At 34.7% G+C, this 16,404-nt stretch overlaps 1 protein-coding gene across 7 annotated transcripts in view; it reads left to right on the forward strand.

Moving 5' to 3' along the window:
• The window catches only part of ARB2A (ARB2 cotranscriptional regulator A), a 530,196-nt gene that overhangs the window by 289,898 nt on the left and 223,894 nt on the right, over positions 1-16,404 (forward strand). The window lies entirely within an intron of this gene.

Below are 16,404 nucleotides of genomic sequence, written 5' to 3' on the forward strand. Positions count from 1 at the left end.
TATATTAATAAAAACAACCATCAGGATACCTATGACTTGTTATCCCATTTTCTTCCTCTTCCATTTCTACCCCTTTGCCTTGGAAAATATGGAAGAATTATGGCAGAATTCCTGTTGGTTTATAATCAGTGATTCTCAAACCTCATGGTTTTAGAATCAAATATGCTTAATAGTACATGCTTAAACATTATTACTGCTTAAACATTAACTAAAGGATTTTTGTTCATATGGGTTTATCTATTGATGTTTACCATAAAATAAATTAAAATTGAGAAAAAAAATTTATTTTAAAATAATAATAAATCCATTATTTGAGGACATAAATAACATCCTATGAGAATTAATTATTTTCAAAACATATATAGTGAGAAATGTGCTGTTTTTGATAACCTCTAATGTTTGACATAATAGAAGGTAGCTGAAATTTTATGTTTCTCTGTTCACTCTCTTGTGATATGTTGTCGGTGTTGATGAATATGAAGAAAATTTGACTTCAAACACATAGGTGATTATAAAAATAAGGACTGTTTTAATAGATTTTTTAGATAATGGAATATATATTTATCTGGTGCTATCCAACACTCAATTTGTAGTTTCTTAAAGATTGGCTGCTACATGTAACTCAAATCACATTTTAGAGTCTCATGAAAATCCATAGGTCTGTTCTGACTTTAATGAATCTTTTACTCATGAATGATTTTATAGCATCACTGAGTTATGCAGATCATCCAAATGTTGACATTTTATCATGTAGGATAAAAATTCTTATCCATTATTATTATAACCAGTCTCATCAGAAAAGTTCTAAGAATTGAAAATCTATCAAGTTTATCGGGAAAAAATTCAGGTTTCACCAAAGTTCTCACTTGATTAAGAAAGCTCGTTTCTTTTATCATTGGCAATAAATACTATCAACTATTTTCCTTGGACTGTGAGACTTACTTTGTTAAATTTCAAGAAAATATTTTCTATCTACCCAAATTGTCAGTCTGCACTAACCAGGCCAGAGGAATTTAAGGACTTAGAATTTATTTTCTATTTATTTAATTTATTTTCTACTGCTCCACTTCCAACAGTAGACAGTGTAGGGGATCATGTTTCAGGTTTTAGCAACTACAGCTCTCATTCCCTTCCTCTTTCCTCTAAAATGGGTAGCTTCTTGGTAAGAAACTCCAAATACCAGTAATGCCATCAGAGAAAGGACTATTATTTGTTCATGTATATCTAAGTCAATTGAAAATAGCTTGGAGTATCATCTTTTTTCATTGATCTTAACTGCATATCTCATTTTAACATCTCTGAATTGGTATGCTCTTTAAAAATTAATGGCATATCATATTATTTGACAACATTTGTTTTCTCTTAATAGTACATAAGAGTACTAGTGTCTTTTAGAATTGATAATACTTTAGTTGAATGGTATATGGTAGAAGACAGAGCTGCTTAGTTGCTTAACACTAGAATGACATGATTCTTATCTGCTACCCCCTAGATTTGTACAGTGTTTATACTGTGTATCCTTATGGGCTGGCCCTAGCATAGATGATACAGAGATGCATTCACTTTCCTACATTCTACCCCATGTTTGACTCCACCAGTTGTATAAATACTATTTGACTATTGTTTAGTAAGAAGTGATCCCTACTATTTGTGCATCATTGTAGTTAGTTATGTTCTTTTTCTTGCCAAATCAGATTGAGAGAATGTTTGCATTTTCTCTAGTACTAGATGTCATATTATCAAAAAGAGATGTAGACCTTTGGGTGGTAAATCGAGGAAGTAATGATTAAGTGGGTGTATTAAATAGATATTTAGCCCCTAAGTGTCCTATTTGCATAATACCTTGTACCTTTAAATTTTCTTTTGGCACTTTCAAGATACTAGAAATAACTTCTAGTATGATAAACATACAGTGTCAGTTATAGGTTGCATTCTGTTAGTACAACCTCATTTATTTTCTACCATGTCCCAAGTGGTAGGTATTAAAGGTAAAATATGAGAGAAGAATAACGTAATTTCTACTCAAGACATAGGACATTAGCCGTGATAACATATCAAGATATGAAATGTATCTTTAAACTGACAAAATGTATCCTGTTTTAGTGGCACATGTTGGAATGGAGCTTTACACATTTCAATTCAGTTTGAGTACTATTTGCAAAATATCATGTTAGTCCTTTGTAAATAGAGATGAAAAACTAAGAACCATCTTCTCTAGGAGCTCATGATGTAGTGGAAAGACTGAAATATTCACAAACAACTCTGATATTAGGCAGATTCTCTTAAGTATTTTTATGCAATTTAAATGTTATATTGCAGGATATGAGAAAGAGAAAGTTTATTCTTTTTGAGGAATTAAAAGATCCTTCCACAACTCTTCGTTTTTTTTTTTTTTTATTTTTTACAGACTGTATTTTGATTCATTGTACACAAATGGGGTACATCATTTTGTTTCTATGGTTGTATACAATGTAGATTCATATCATTGGTATAATCATACATGTACATAGGATAACAATGTCTGTCTCATTACATCATTTTTCATATCACCCTCTCATTTCCTTCTATGTAATCTAGAGTTCCTCCATTCTTCTCTCACCCCTCACCCCCATTATATATCATCATATTCCACAACTCTTAGTGTATCATTAGTAATAAAAGGCACATAGAGATTCAATTATAGACCACACTGAATTGTAAAATTTGGGGGTTGCTTTATATATTTTCTTTACTATGCAACTTACTATAGTAAGAACCTCAAATTTTGTGAAAACTGTTTTTATATTTTATGTAATGTTATATAGCATAATTTTTTGTTAAGTATTATAACCACTTTAAAATTTGGCACCAAAAAGGAATTGATTTGGTAGATGTTTTTGACACACTCTGAAAACTGCAATATTTCAATTTCCAATAATATGGTAGTATTTATTCATGATGCTTCAATTTGTTTTACCCCTACTTTAAACTCATATGAAGCTAATCAAACATATAAAAAACATTTTAAAACTTCTAGAACAATTTAATGATCTTTAATTTGTTCCTCCTTTTGCTTTTACCTCTTCTGTCAAATGATCTACGGTATTTTTACTTTACAACACTTGTTATTTAGAAGAAATAATATAATTCAATAATGATTGCACTTAATATTTAATAAAGTTTCATATATAACATAAAACATTTATTTACACTTTTTTCTTTAGGAAATATAGTAAGACGTTGATGCTTAGCAATTTTCATTAAAAGCCAGTCTTTTATTTAGGTTTTTCACATCATCTTAATTGCTAATGATATTATTGTTGGTTCTTTCTTGTGTAGGTTTAAATACTTATTTTTGGCAAAAGATCTAACTAAGCAGCTTTCTTCAAAAAGGATACAATAATGAAGAAATTAATCTTCATAGGAGTCTGTAAAGGTCCTGCTCTGTTGCAAATGATTGTTAACAGTTGGAATATCTTACATAATATAGTTTGAGTAGGAGAGTGTTTGAAGAGGTTTCATTCTAATACTTAAATAGCAGAGCTTATCCGCATTCACATACTTTCCTTCACACTCCTTCCTACTCCTTCATGCCTCCAACTTTAGATTTTACTAGAAAAGCTTTCATATAAATTATTCCACATGGGAATACTGTAAGCTTATTTATGGTAAAGATTCTGTGTTAATCATATTTTTATACCTGCAGCACCTTGCAAGTTGCTTTGAGCCTACATAATACTTAATAAAGTTGTTGGATGAATAAACAAATTAAGCGACTTTGCTTTGAGTTTTTACTCAAATGGAGAACTGCCCTCTCCTTACCTCTGGATCTTGTTTCCTGCATCTCTCCTCTTAATTTAATTCATTCTGATTTCCTTACTGTTCTTAGAACATGCCAGGCATGTTCCTGCTTTTCAGTCTTTGTGTCCTATCTTCAATCAACCTACTTTTTAAAATTTTTTTTTAGATTTTTTTACAGACTGCATTTTGATTCATTGTACACAAATGAGGTACATCATTTCGTTTCTTTGGTTGTACGTGATGTAGATTAATACCATTGGTGTAATCATACAAGTACATAGGGTAATGATGTCTGTCTCATTCCACCATTTTTCATACCCCACTCCCTCTCATTTCCTTCTACATAATCTAAAGTTCCCCCATTCTTCTCTCACTCCCCACCCCCTCACCCCCATTATATATCATTCTCATCAGGGAAAACAGTCAGCTTTTGGTTTGTTGGGATTGGCTTATTTTACTTAGCATGATATTCTCCAATTCCATCCATTTATTTGCAAATGCCATATATTATTCTTCTTTATGGATGAATAATATTCCATTGTGAATATATACCACAATTTCTTTATCCATTTATCTGTTGAAAGGCATCTAGGTTGGTTCCACAATCTAGCTATCATGAATTGAACTGCTATAAACATTGATGTGGCTGCGTTACTCTAGTATGTTAATTTTAAGTCCTTTGTGTATAAACCAAGGAGTAGGATAACTGGGTCAAAAGGTGGGTCCATTCCAAGTTTTCTGAGGATTCTCCACACTGCTTTCCAGAGTGGCTGCACCAACTTGCAATTCCACCAGCAATGTAAAAATGTGCCTTTTCCAGCCACATCCACACCATCATCTATTATTGTTTGTGTTCTTGATAATAGCCATTCTAATTGGAGTAAGATGAAATCTTAGAGTTGTTTTAATTTGCATTTCTCTAATTACTAGAGATGTTGAACACTTTTTCATATATTTATTAATCATCTGTATGACTTCTTCTGTAAAGCGTCCAATTTTTTGGACCATTTATTGATTGAGTTCTTTGTATTTTTTGGTGTAAAGTTTTGTAAGTTTTTTATAAGTTTTGGAGATAAGTGCTCTATCTCAAATGTGTGTGGAGAAGATTGTCTGCCACTCTCTAGGCTCTCTCTTCACATTATTGATTGTATCCTTTGCTGAGAAAAAGCTTTTTAGTTTGAGTCCATCCCATTTATTGATTCTTGCTTTGATTTCTTGTGCTTTGGGAGTCTCGTTGAGGAAGTCTGATCCTAAGCCAACATGATGAAGATTCGGGTCTACTTTGTCTTCTCTTTGGTGCAGGGTCTCTGGTCTAATTCCTAAGTCCTTGATCCATTTTGAATTGAGCTTTGTGCAGGGTGAGAGATAAAGGTTTAATTTCATTTTTACTGCATATGGATTTCCAGTTTTCCCAGCACCACTTGTTGAATAGGCTATCTTTTCTCCCTGTATGTTTTTAGCTCTTTTGTCTAGTATGAGTAACTATATTTATGTGGGTTAGTCTCTGTGTCTTCTATTCTGTACCATTGGTCTGCCTGTCTATTTTGGTGCCATTACCATGCCGTTTTTGTTACTATTGCTCTGTAGTATAGTTCAAGGTCTGGTTTTGTGATACCTCCTGCTTCACTTTTTCTGCTCAGGATTGTTTTGGCTTTTCGAGGGCTCTTGTTTTTCCAGATGAAGTTCATGATTGCTTTCTCTGTTTCTATGAGGAATGTCATTGGGATTTTAATTGGAATTGCATTGAATCTGTATAGTGACTTTGGTAGAATGGCCATTTTGACAATGTTAATTCTGCCTGTCCAAGAACATCGGAGATCTCTCCATCTTCAAAGGTTTTCTTCAATTTCTTTCTTTAGTGTTCTGTAGTTTTCATTGTAGAGGTCTTTTGCCTCTTTTGTTAAATTGGTTCCCAAGTATTTTATTTTATTTTTTTGAGGCTATTGTGAATGGGGTGGCTTTCCTAATTTCTCTTTCAGAGGATTCATCACTTATGAATAGAAATGCATTAGATTTATGCGTATTGATTTTATATCCTGCTACTTTGCTGAATTCATTTATTAGTTCTAGAAGTTTTCTAGTGGAGTTTTTTGGCTCCTCTAAATATAGAATCATGTCATCGGCAAATAGTGACAGCTTGAGTTCTTCTTTTCCTATTTGTATCCCTTTAATTTCCTTGGTCTGTCTAATTGCTCTGGCTAGTGTTTCAAGGATGATGTTGAATAGAAGTGGTGAAAGAGGGCATCCCTGTCTTGTTCCAGTTTTTAGAGGGAATGCTTTCAGTTTTTCTCCATTAAGAATGATGTTGGCTGTGAGCTTAGCATAGATAGCCTTTACAATGCTAAGGTATGTTCCTACTATTCCTACTCTTTTAACTATGTTGGGAGTTATGTATGTTTGTCTTATACTTAACTAAATATTCATCCTATGTTATTCTTCTTTGTATCTGCAATATCTGGCATGTGGTGGGTATACAAAATATTAGTTAAATAAAGGAATGATAATTTTTTTTTATTTTGACAGTTATGGCAAACTGACATTTTGTAGGAAAATTGATAAATAACTAGTTTGGAGAAAAGAAATATATTCTTTAAGAGTATAAAGAACAAAACAAAGTATTTTAAAATTTTAAACAAAAGATTTTCAAATGTATTTAAATATGAAGGAGTCTGTCCCATTAGTTTTAATGAACAATCTTAAATGCTATTAACTTACATTTATAGTTTGAACAGCAATCGCAAAAAATATTCAGGAAATGGTTGCTTTCCGATTTGAATATTTCAATGTTTTGAAAGATTGGTATACATAAAGGACCTTATAACAGTTATTTAGAGTTATTTGAAGTGAATATTTAGAATGAAATATTCTTTTCATAATAATCAATTGAACATTTAAAAGTGGAATGTTATAAAGAAGTATCTAATATTTTTGCACATTTTACAAGATTCTGTTCAAATTCTAAAGTATTTTTCAGAAAGTACTTGTCCTATATCTAATACCTGTCCTAAGTGTCCCTCTGTTAAAACTTTTCCTGATCCTCCCTTTCTCCCTGTTTCTATGCCAGTATAAAGCAAGCATGTGCGCGCGCGCGCACACACACACACACACACACACACACACACACACACACCAAATAATCACAGCCTCTTTTTTTGACACATTGCATATTGCATTTAGTATAATTTTAGCAGTCTTCCTAATTAGGAAATAATTGAGGTTATATATTTACTCCCTAAAATAGACATCTACTTATTTAAAAGAGAAGTTATATTTAATCCATCTTCTTCTCTGAGTTTGAGTAAAAGTCTGTTTAACAAGTTGTTCTGTGGTAGAAGTATCATTTGTCTAGAAGTTTTAAATTGTGTGCCTGTGTAGTTTTAGGAAATTTCTTGACATACTGCAATAACCTGCCAAGGACATGAATCATGCTAATATCCAGCATATCCACACTGTGTGTACTGCTTCCCTGTTAGTCATTTAGTAGCCATTTCAATTATTAGATTGTCTAGTGCAATATTGTAGTGCTTGTGTTCAATTGATGCTTACTTTACTTAATAATGGTCCCAAAGTACAAGAGTATAGTGATTCTGACAATATGGATATTACATAGAGAAGTCATAAATGATTCTTTTAAGTGAAAAGTTGAAAATCTTTGACTCGGTAAGGAAAAAAAATCATATGCTGAGGTTATTAAACTCTACTATTTAGAATGAATCTTCAGTTTGTAATCATGAGGAAGGAAAAGAAATTCACATTAGTTTTGTTGTCACATCTCAAACTGTAAAAGTTTTGGCCACAGGTCATGATAAGTGCTTAGTTATAATGGAAAAAGGCATTAAATCTGTGTATCTATGTATAGGAAAACCATATAGGATATATAGGGTTCAGTACTACGTGCAGGTTTTATATTCTATTTTAGAGACAGGGTCTTACTAAGTTGCTTAGGGCCTCTCTAAAACTGCACCCAGCACCACTGGTTTTAATAAAGGGAAAAGAATACCAGGTTCCAGTTTATCAGTCATTGTGATCTGTCTGCAATAGTCTCTGAAATATAAATATACTTATTTGGGATCATCTGAAAAATGAGTGAATTCCATTTTGCTTCAGTGTTAATCTTCCAGTGCTAGAGAACATACTATTAAAGGAAAAAAAATTCAAGGACTAAAGACTCACTGGTATTTAATCACAAATACAATTACTATAACATATACTGATTAAATTTAGACAATTTGTTTGAAAACATTGAAGATTAAAATTATTTAAATGGAAAATTTCTTACCAGTGTTAAGTTGCCTTCACAACAAATATCAAGAGGAAACATTTTGCACAGTTAATTACTAAGTTTAGTGTCTAGTTCTGAAAAATAAATGTTCACATTAACTCCATATATTAAATATATATGGCTCATATCTTGCTCATTCTGCTATGTAACAGATTTGCAAATAACCATCATTAGACACTGTTCCAAAAAGTGCCTGAATTTTCTTTTGTACAGCATAGTGACCACAAGTTTGGTGAGTCCAACAAAGATATGACCAAGTTCCTTTAATATAGATAAAGAATATAAATACTTAACTGTTAATGGTCAAGTCCATAGAGCAGTGGACTTAGTGACATTTTTGTAGCAGGAGGAACAAGCTTCTCTGGACCTCAAGTGTCCACAGGTAAGGATCCCATCAGTTATTTAAAAGAGTCAGTTAACGAAAACACACATACATACTTACATACTACACATATGTTTCTCAAAATCCTTGTGGCTCCTCCTAATTGCATCAGAAGCTATAGTTGTAAGTCCTCCTACTCTGCGGATACAAATTATTGGTTAATAGCTCTGGCCTTTCCCTCAGTGTATAATGTGGATTGGAAGAACTGAAGGTCAGTTTTCCAGGCATACCTGTGTTTTAGGCCTAAGTTCTTTTTTTTACAACTAGAAAGAGCTATTTGTTCCTAGATATATATACACACACACTCATAAATGTACATATGTATACATATATTAAAATGACTACAAGGTTAATTTAAGATCATGGGGTCTAAAGAAGATTCCAGTAGCTGTGTTATGTTGTGCAAATGACTTAAATGCTTTAAGGATTAGTTACCTTATCTGCTTAAAAAAAAAAAAAAACACATAATAGTAGCAACTACCACCATCATGAGGACTAAATGAATTGGAGAATATTAAGCATTTAACAATATTTCAAATACAAAGTAAGCATTTGAAAACAATACCTATTGTTATCACTATTTTCATGGGTTTAGGTTTTCTTGAAAATCTCATGCTTTTCATTTTCTTATTTTTTGAGTTGGCCTAGTTTTTTTTTAACCTCTATGAAGTTCTCATAAATTTTAAAAGAACTGAAGGTTGTAGAAGATTTATAGCAATAGAAAGAAAAATCAACTATAAAAATATTTTACCACTGAGACAAAAATTTGTATAAGTCATTCACTGTTAAACATACTATTCGACTTATTACTAGATTCACCAAAAAATTATATTTCTCATGTAGAAGATGGGTTATTATTGTTTTTATTCAGTTCTGTTCAAATAATTCATATTTTAGAAGAATGCTTTAAGGAATTATTACTTGTAACTGATTTTATAAAGTTATAGAGGTTTAAGCAGAACATATTTATCAAATACAAGATATTATATATCATGTGTATACATATTATACCTGAGATTTACATCTTAAAATTATTAATATTTCCTTATATTGATACTATTTCTAATGTTTGATTTTGCTATAATATAATAATAATTCTATAATTTCATGTTGATGAACTCAATAGAAAATTTTGTTCTTCTTATATTTTTTTGTTAATTAAGAATGATTTTGTTTTGAATTTAATTTCCAAGTTACATATTCCTTTTTTTCATAAACTTTTCTGATCAAAATATCTGTGGAAATTTTTTTTCAATTATTTGTTGGTATCTTATCCCAAGGACCCCAAGGTTTGGCCTGTGCTTTTTTAGCTACGATGTGCTCCCAATCTTCCAGTTAGGTCAACCACAAAAATTAAGATATGATAGAAGGTCAGTGGAAGAAATTCATATCAAAACAACTACTCACCATGTCATTATGACAGCCTGCTGTAACAAATGTGCTTCTGTTTTAACTTAGGACAATTAATTGCTAAAAGTAATTTAATCTGACAGAGGCAGGGTGTTGAAAGGCTCCTGGAGATGTCATAAAAGCGACCTTTCTGCCCATGTGCTGCCAAAAGCCATTTTTAACAAGGAGCTAGGAAACAGTGCAACTTCTTTTGTACTTTGTTAATTAGTTATTGATTTGAAACAATGCACTTCCAAATACTGTTAGGTGAGTTAGATGCCAGGAAGGTCACTATGTGACAATCTACTTCTGACAGTCTTTATAGCATATGAGAAATCTTTGAAGCCTTTTGTTCTGTTATCATAAAATTGAGATTGCCTGGTTTGCTAAAATGACTACAGTTTTTTTATCATTCATATTTTCAGTTTAAAATATTTCATATATTAATAGTCTGATGCTGAGTTATATTTTATTATATGACATATTTCCAGTCTTCAAAATTCTTATTTGCAGGTTTAATCTCTAATAAGTACATATTCTACAAGGTAGAGGTTCTAGAATTTATTTGTTGGGTTTACTACTCCATTTCTTTTTGAAAATTTGGGTATTTAATTTCAGTTTTTATTACTTTTAACAGAAGTTAAAGTAAATATCCTATAATTCTTTCAGGAAACTCTTAAGACTTTTAAATTACATTTCTAAACAAAGCATGTAAGTGCAAGTTAAAACTTCCAGTCCTTGTACAAGTCAACTTGTAAGACTCTGTGGAAGATAGAAAAATAGGAAGAAGTGTTAGCTATCACAGGAGTTAAAATTGGGAATTTTCAACTCAGACTGTTGAGTTTTATAGAACTCAGTGTTTTATTACTGAATTGCTCTAATGAGCTGTTTGACCTTGAGCCAGCTACTTAGCCCTTCTGTGTCTCATCTATGGAATAAGAACAATAATAGCACCTGTCTCATAGTATTTTTGTGAAATTTCAATGAATTAATTTATATGAGTGCTTGATCAGAAGCAGGTAAGTAGCTAATAAATGTTAGCTGCTGTTATTACTATAATAATAATAAGACACAAAGTCTTATTTTGAATTTTGTATTTAAAATAATGTAATATTTTCAACAGGCAACAATATATATTTTTTAATATTCTCATTTCCTTATTTAGTAAACTAGGATCTATCTGCTGTATATTGGAAAATTTTTAAATAACATGCTAGAGTAGTTCTCTGTGTTTGCATTGTTGGACAATAGAGACAACATTTGGTGTGCCCTTGTTCTAAAATCAGAACTGCTAATAAAATATACCAATTTCTTTTTCTACTAAAATGTGTTAAGTTTTTCAGATTAATTGTTTAGATGGTGAGAAATCTAGGTTTGCAATAGATAAAATGTTTTTCTTAAAATAGAAGCGTTGTAAAATGTCTGCTTTTTACTTTTGCATTACACTGGGGTAACTTGAAAGTTTTTAAGGTAAATTATTTCAGTAAATAGTTCTACACAAATTCATGAAAAAGCTTATTGTGCTAAGCAGTGATTTTATTATAGCAAATAATTGCTTGCTATCTCCCTTAACAAAGAAATGCAAATCAAGGTGCTGTTATTTACCACTATTAATTTAAAATATTAATTTATAAAATTTGATGGAGCCACAGTATCTGCTGGTTATAAAGATTCCTGTCACACAGTATGTCAGGGATGTGAAAAAGTAGTCTAATAATATTTATTAAAATTAATGATATATGACTCTTTCACCTCAGCATTCTTACTCCTGAAAATCTGACCCATTGAAGTAAAATCACTTTTAATTTGGGTCTATGTTAGCAATAATTTAAATTTATCAATTGATAATAAAAATTTAATATTCAGATTTAAATTATTTAAAGTAGCATACACTTCTAATAATTAATTCTAAAACTGCTACTTGTCTTCATTTTTGAAGAACAAAATACTGAAATTCATATCACCTGAATTTGTTTTATTATTATGAGTGAAAGGAGAGAGCCTACAGAATGAGAGAAAATCTTTGTTAACCTCTCCTTCAACAGGGGATTACTATCAAGAATATGTAAAGAACTAAAAATATTAACACCAAAACCCCCAAATAACTCAATCAGTAAATGGGCAAAAGAAGTAAACAGACATGTCTCAAAAGAAGAAATACAAATGGCCAACAAATATATAAAAAGATCTTCAACATCCTTAGCAATCAGGGAAATGCAAATAAAAACTACAGAGATTTCATCCCACCTGTTAGAATGGCAGTCATCAAGAGTACAAGTAACAACAAATGTTGGAGAAGATGTGGAGAAAAAGTCACACTCATACATTGTTGGTGGTACTGCAAATTAGTGCAATCATCCTGGAAAACAGTATAAATATTCCTCAAAAGGCTAGGAATGGAACCACCATGTGACCCATCTATCCCACTCCTTGATATTTATCCAAAGGATCTAAAAATCAACATACTAGACTCATATAAGCACATTAGTGTTTATAGCAGCACAGTTCATAAGCCAAGTTGTAGAACCAGCTCAGGGGCCCTTCAACAGATAAATGGATAAATAAAATGTGATATAAGTACACAGTACAGTTTTACTCAGCCATAAAGAAGAATGAAATTATGTCATTTGCTGATAAATAGATGGAACTGGAGAACATCATTCTAAGCAAAGTAAGCCAGGCTAAGAAAGTCAAGAATCAAATGTTTACCTCATGTGGAACTAGAGAAAGAAAAAAAAAAAATGAAAGGAATTTTTAAAAGGGATCTCAGGAAAATAGAAGAGAGACCAGTACATTAGAGGAAGGGAATTGGGAAGTACTGGGAAACAAAATCTACCAAATTATGCTGATTCCATGTATGACTACATCGAAATGAATACTGATTTATATATATCATATATATGTATAAAACTAATGAAATTAACAGTTGTAATATTTAAAGGGAGTTAAAGGGAAATTAGTAGAATGCAGCAAGGGGATCAGGGTGGGAGAAGGGGAGGTAAAGGGCACATATTGGGGAATGAGATTATGTACAAATATGGTCTAATGATTCCAACTATTTGTAATTATAGTACCAATAAAAATTCATTTGACTAAATTGTGCTTTACGAAATACATAAATTACTATGTGTTTTTACTAATATAATTTTTGTAAGTTTATTTTCAAGGTGTTTAAGAAATTGGTTTATGACTAATTATTGCAAGTGTATAAATAATTATATCTTTACAACATATCATGGTAGAAATTAAACATTTACTATGTGCTGTTTGCCAACCCTTTTGTTTTGCATCTGTCCAGCCTCCATGTAGAATAGCAACTCTGGTTTTCTTTGTTCCCGAAGCCTTACTTTATTTTTCCAGAAAAAGATAGAATTTTAGAGGTCTTCAAGGTCAGTGTCCCATGTACAAATGCTGAACCTCAGCATATAAGAGGGTAAGTGAAAAACTCATAAATCGAGGGAAAATGATACAAAAGTTGTATCTGTGTTCAAAATTATTTTGTCCGGCAAATATAAAAGATCTACTTATAATTTTAAAATTATTAATCCTTTTTAAAACTTTTTGCCTAGTATGAGAAAATTGTATTATTTGGGTTTGTGTCCGTGTCCTCTATTCTGTACCATTGATCTACCTGTCTATTTTGGTACCAATACCATGCCATTTTTTGTTACTGTTGCTTTGTAATAGAGTGGAAGATCTGGTATTGCAATACCCCCTGCTTCGCTTTTTCTACTGAGGATCGCTTTAGCTATTCTGGGTTTCTTATTCTTCCAGATGAATTTCATAATTGCTTGCTCTGTTTCTGTAAGGTACATCATTGGGATTTTAATTGGAATTGCATTGAATCTGTATAGCACTTTAGGTAGTATGGCCATTTTGACATTATTAGTTCTGCCTATCCAAGAACATGGGAGATCTTTCCATCTTCTAAGGTTTTCTTTAATTTCTTTCTTTAGTGTTCTGTAGGTCTCATTGTAGAGGTCTTTCACGTCTTTTGTGAGATTGATTCCCAAGTATTTTATTTTTTTTTCGATGCTATTGTGAATGGGGTAGTTTTCCTAATTTCTCTTTCTGAAGATTCATCACTTATGTATAAAAATGCATTGGATTTATGAGCATTGATCTTGTAACCTGCTACTTTACTGAATGCACTTATGAGTTCTAAGAGTTTTCTGGTGGAATTTCCAGGTTCCTCTAAATATATAATCATGTCATCAGCGAACAGGGATAGTTTGAGTTCTTCTTTTCCAATTCGTATCCCTTTAATTTCTTTGGTTTGTCTAATTCTACTAAATGCCTCTCTCTCACCCTGCACAAAACTCAACTCAAAATGGATCAAGGAATCAGACCAGAGACCCTGCATCTTATAGAAGAAAAAGTAGGTCCAAACCTTCAACTTGTTGGCTTAGAATCAGACTTCCTTAACAGGACTCCCATAGCCCAAGAAATAAAAGCTAGAATCAACCACTGGGATAGATTCAAACTAAAAAGCTTTCTCTCAGCAAAGGAAACTATCAGTAATGCGAAGAGAGAGCCTACAGAGTGGGAGAACATCTTTGCCACTCATACTTCAGATAGAGCGCTAATTTCCAGAATCTATCAAGAACTCAAAAAACTCTACACCGTCGATTGAAGATGGCGGACTAGAGGGTGGCTGCGTTTCGTGTTGCTCCAGGACTCAGGACTCAAGAAGAGGAGATATAGAGAGCCTTGGGACCAACTCAAAGCAGCTGGGCGAGAGTCTCCCACTGGGCAGGCGTCCCGGACGGGGCAGGAGTCCTGGACGGGGCGGTAGCCCCAAAAGCAGGGATCTTTGCAAAGTAGAACGGCCGGCGAGGCGCCCCTCCCCCCGCCGGAGCAGTGATCGCAGACAGCTGGGAGCATTGAAGAGGGGGCCACCCAGAGGAGAAGGAGAAATACGGGCTCGGCACGTCGCTTGGAATTGGATCAGCTGCGCCAGGGCTCCAGGTGGCTATCTGGAGGAGCAGCGTGGATTCAGGACTCAAGAAAAGGAGATATTGAGAGACTTGGGACCAACTCAAAGCAGCCGGGCGAGAGTCTCCCACTGGGCAGACGTCCCGGACGGGGCGGTAGCCCCGAAAGCAGGGATCTTTGCAAAGTAGAACTGCCGGCGAGGCGCCCCTCCCCCCGCCGGAGCAGTGATCGCAGACAGCTGGGAGCATTGGAGAGGTGGCTATTCACCACAGCGCTTGGACTCGGCGCAACCCACCCGCGCTCTGGGAGGCTGCCCAAAGGAGAAGGTGCTTGGTGAGCTGTTTGGACTGAACGTGACCACCCCTGAACACAGGGGGCTGCCCAGAGGAGAAGGAGAAATACGGGCTCGGCACGTCACTTGGAATTGGAGCAGCTGCGCCAGGGCTCTGGGCGGCTATCCGGTGGAACAGCGTGGTGAGTGGTTTGGTCCCAGAGCATCCGCTCCTGAACATAGGGGGGTTGTCTGGAGAAGGAGGAGGAGCGTGGCGGGGTGCTTGGGCTCGAAGTGACTGCACCAGGGCTACGGGAGGCAGTCGGGACAAGAAGGTGCACAGTGAGTTCTTGGGACTCGTGATGCACCAGATCTCTGGGTGACTGCCTGGTGGAGAAAGTGGTGCGTGGTGGGTCACTTGGTCTTAGAGCGACCACACGGAACAACAGGTGGCTGCCGGAGGAAAAGGCGTGTGGCGGGTCACTGGGACTCGGAGCGACTGTAAGGGGCTCCAGGTGGCTGCTCAGAGGAGGAGCCACATAGCCAGGCGAAAAGTGCAGAGCAGGGTCCTAGACGGCTTCTTGGTGGAAGGGCCCCACAGACAAACTGAGGGACGGAGCGAAGGCTCCAGGACTGCAGGCAGCTTCTCTGAGGAGAGGCAGCTGAAGGAGATTTGTTTGCGAAGGGTGAGGCTTCCAGGCCCAGGAGGTAGGTCCAGGCCCCTGGGAACATTGCAGAAGAAGGCTGCCCAGCCCAGGTGGTAGTTGTGAATTGAACGGAACCTCTGGGAGGAAAACCGACCAGCGAGACCTCCCCACCGGGTGACTCCTCCCTGTTGGGTGAGGTTCTCCCAAAAGGACCGTAAAATCAGAGACACAGGCCCAAACTGGTCTTGCATCAGCCCACAACCTACTTCCCTTCTGGATGACCATTCATCAGCAAGTGAAGGTACCTCTGCCCACTAGCAGGGAATATACCCCACCAGAAGGCCACCACCCCTAGGGAGTCAGCTCCCTTGTGGAGCACTGCATTATCAACTTCCTCCAAGATTTCAGGCTACTGAAGACTAAGAGGGGATATAATAGAAATCTTCAGGGATATTATAAGACAATAGAGGAAATCTGCAATATCACAGCGGTCAACTGATACCTGAACAATATGAGAAAACAAGGAAAGAAAATGCTGCAAACAAATCTAGATGTTACATCAATGAAACCCAACGACAGCATGGCAGAAGAAATGACAGAAAGGGAGTTCAGAATGTACATAATTAAAATGCTCAGGGAAGCAAATGACGAGATGCAAGAGCAAATGCAGGCACTGAATGATCGCACCAATCGACAGTTAAAAGAGCAAATACAGGAA

The sequence above is a fragment of the Sciurus vulgaris genome (genome assembly GCF_902686455.1).
Source record: "Sciurus vulgaris genome assembly, chromosome: 6".
Taxonomy (NCBI): domain Eukaryota; kingdom Metazoa; phylum Chordata; class Mammalia; order Rodentia; family Sciuridae; genus Sciurus; species Sciurus vulgaris.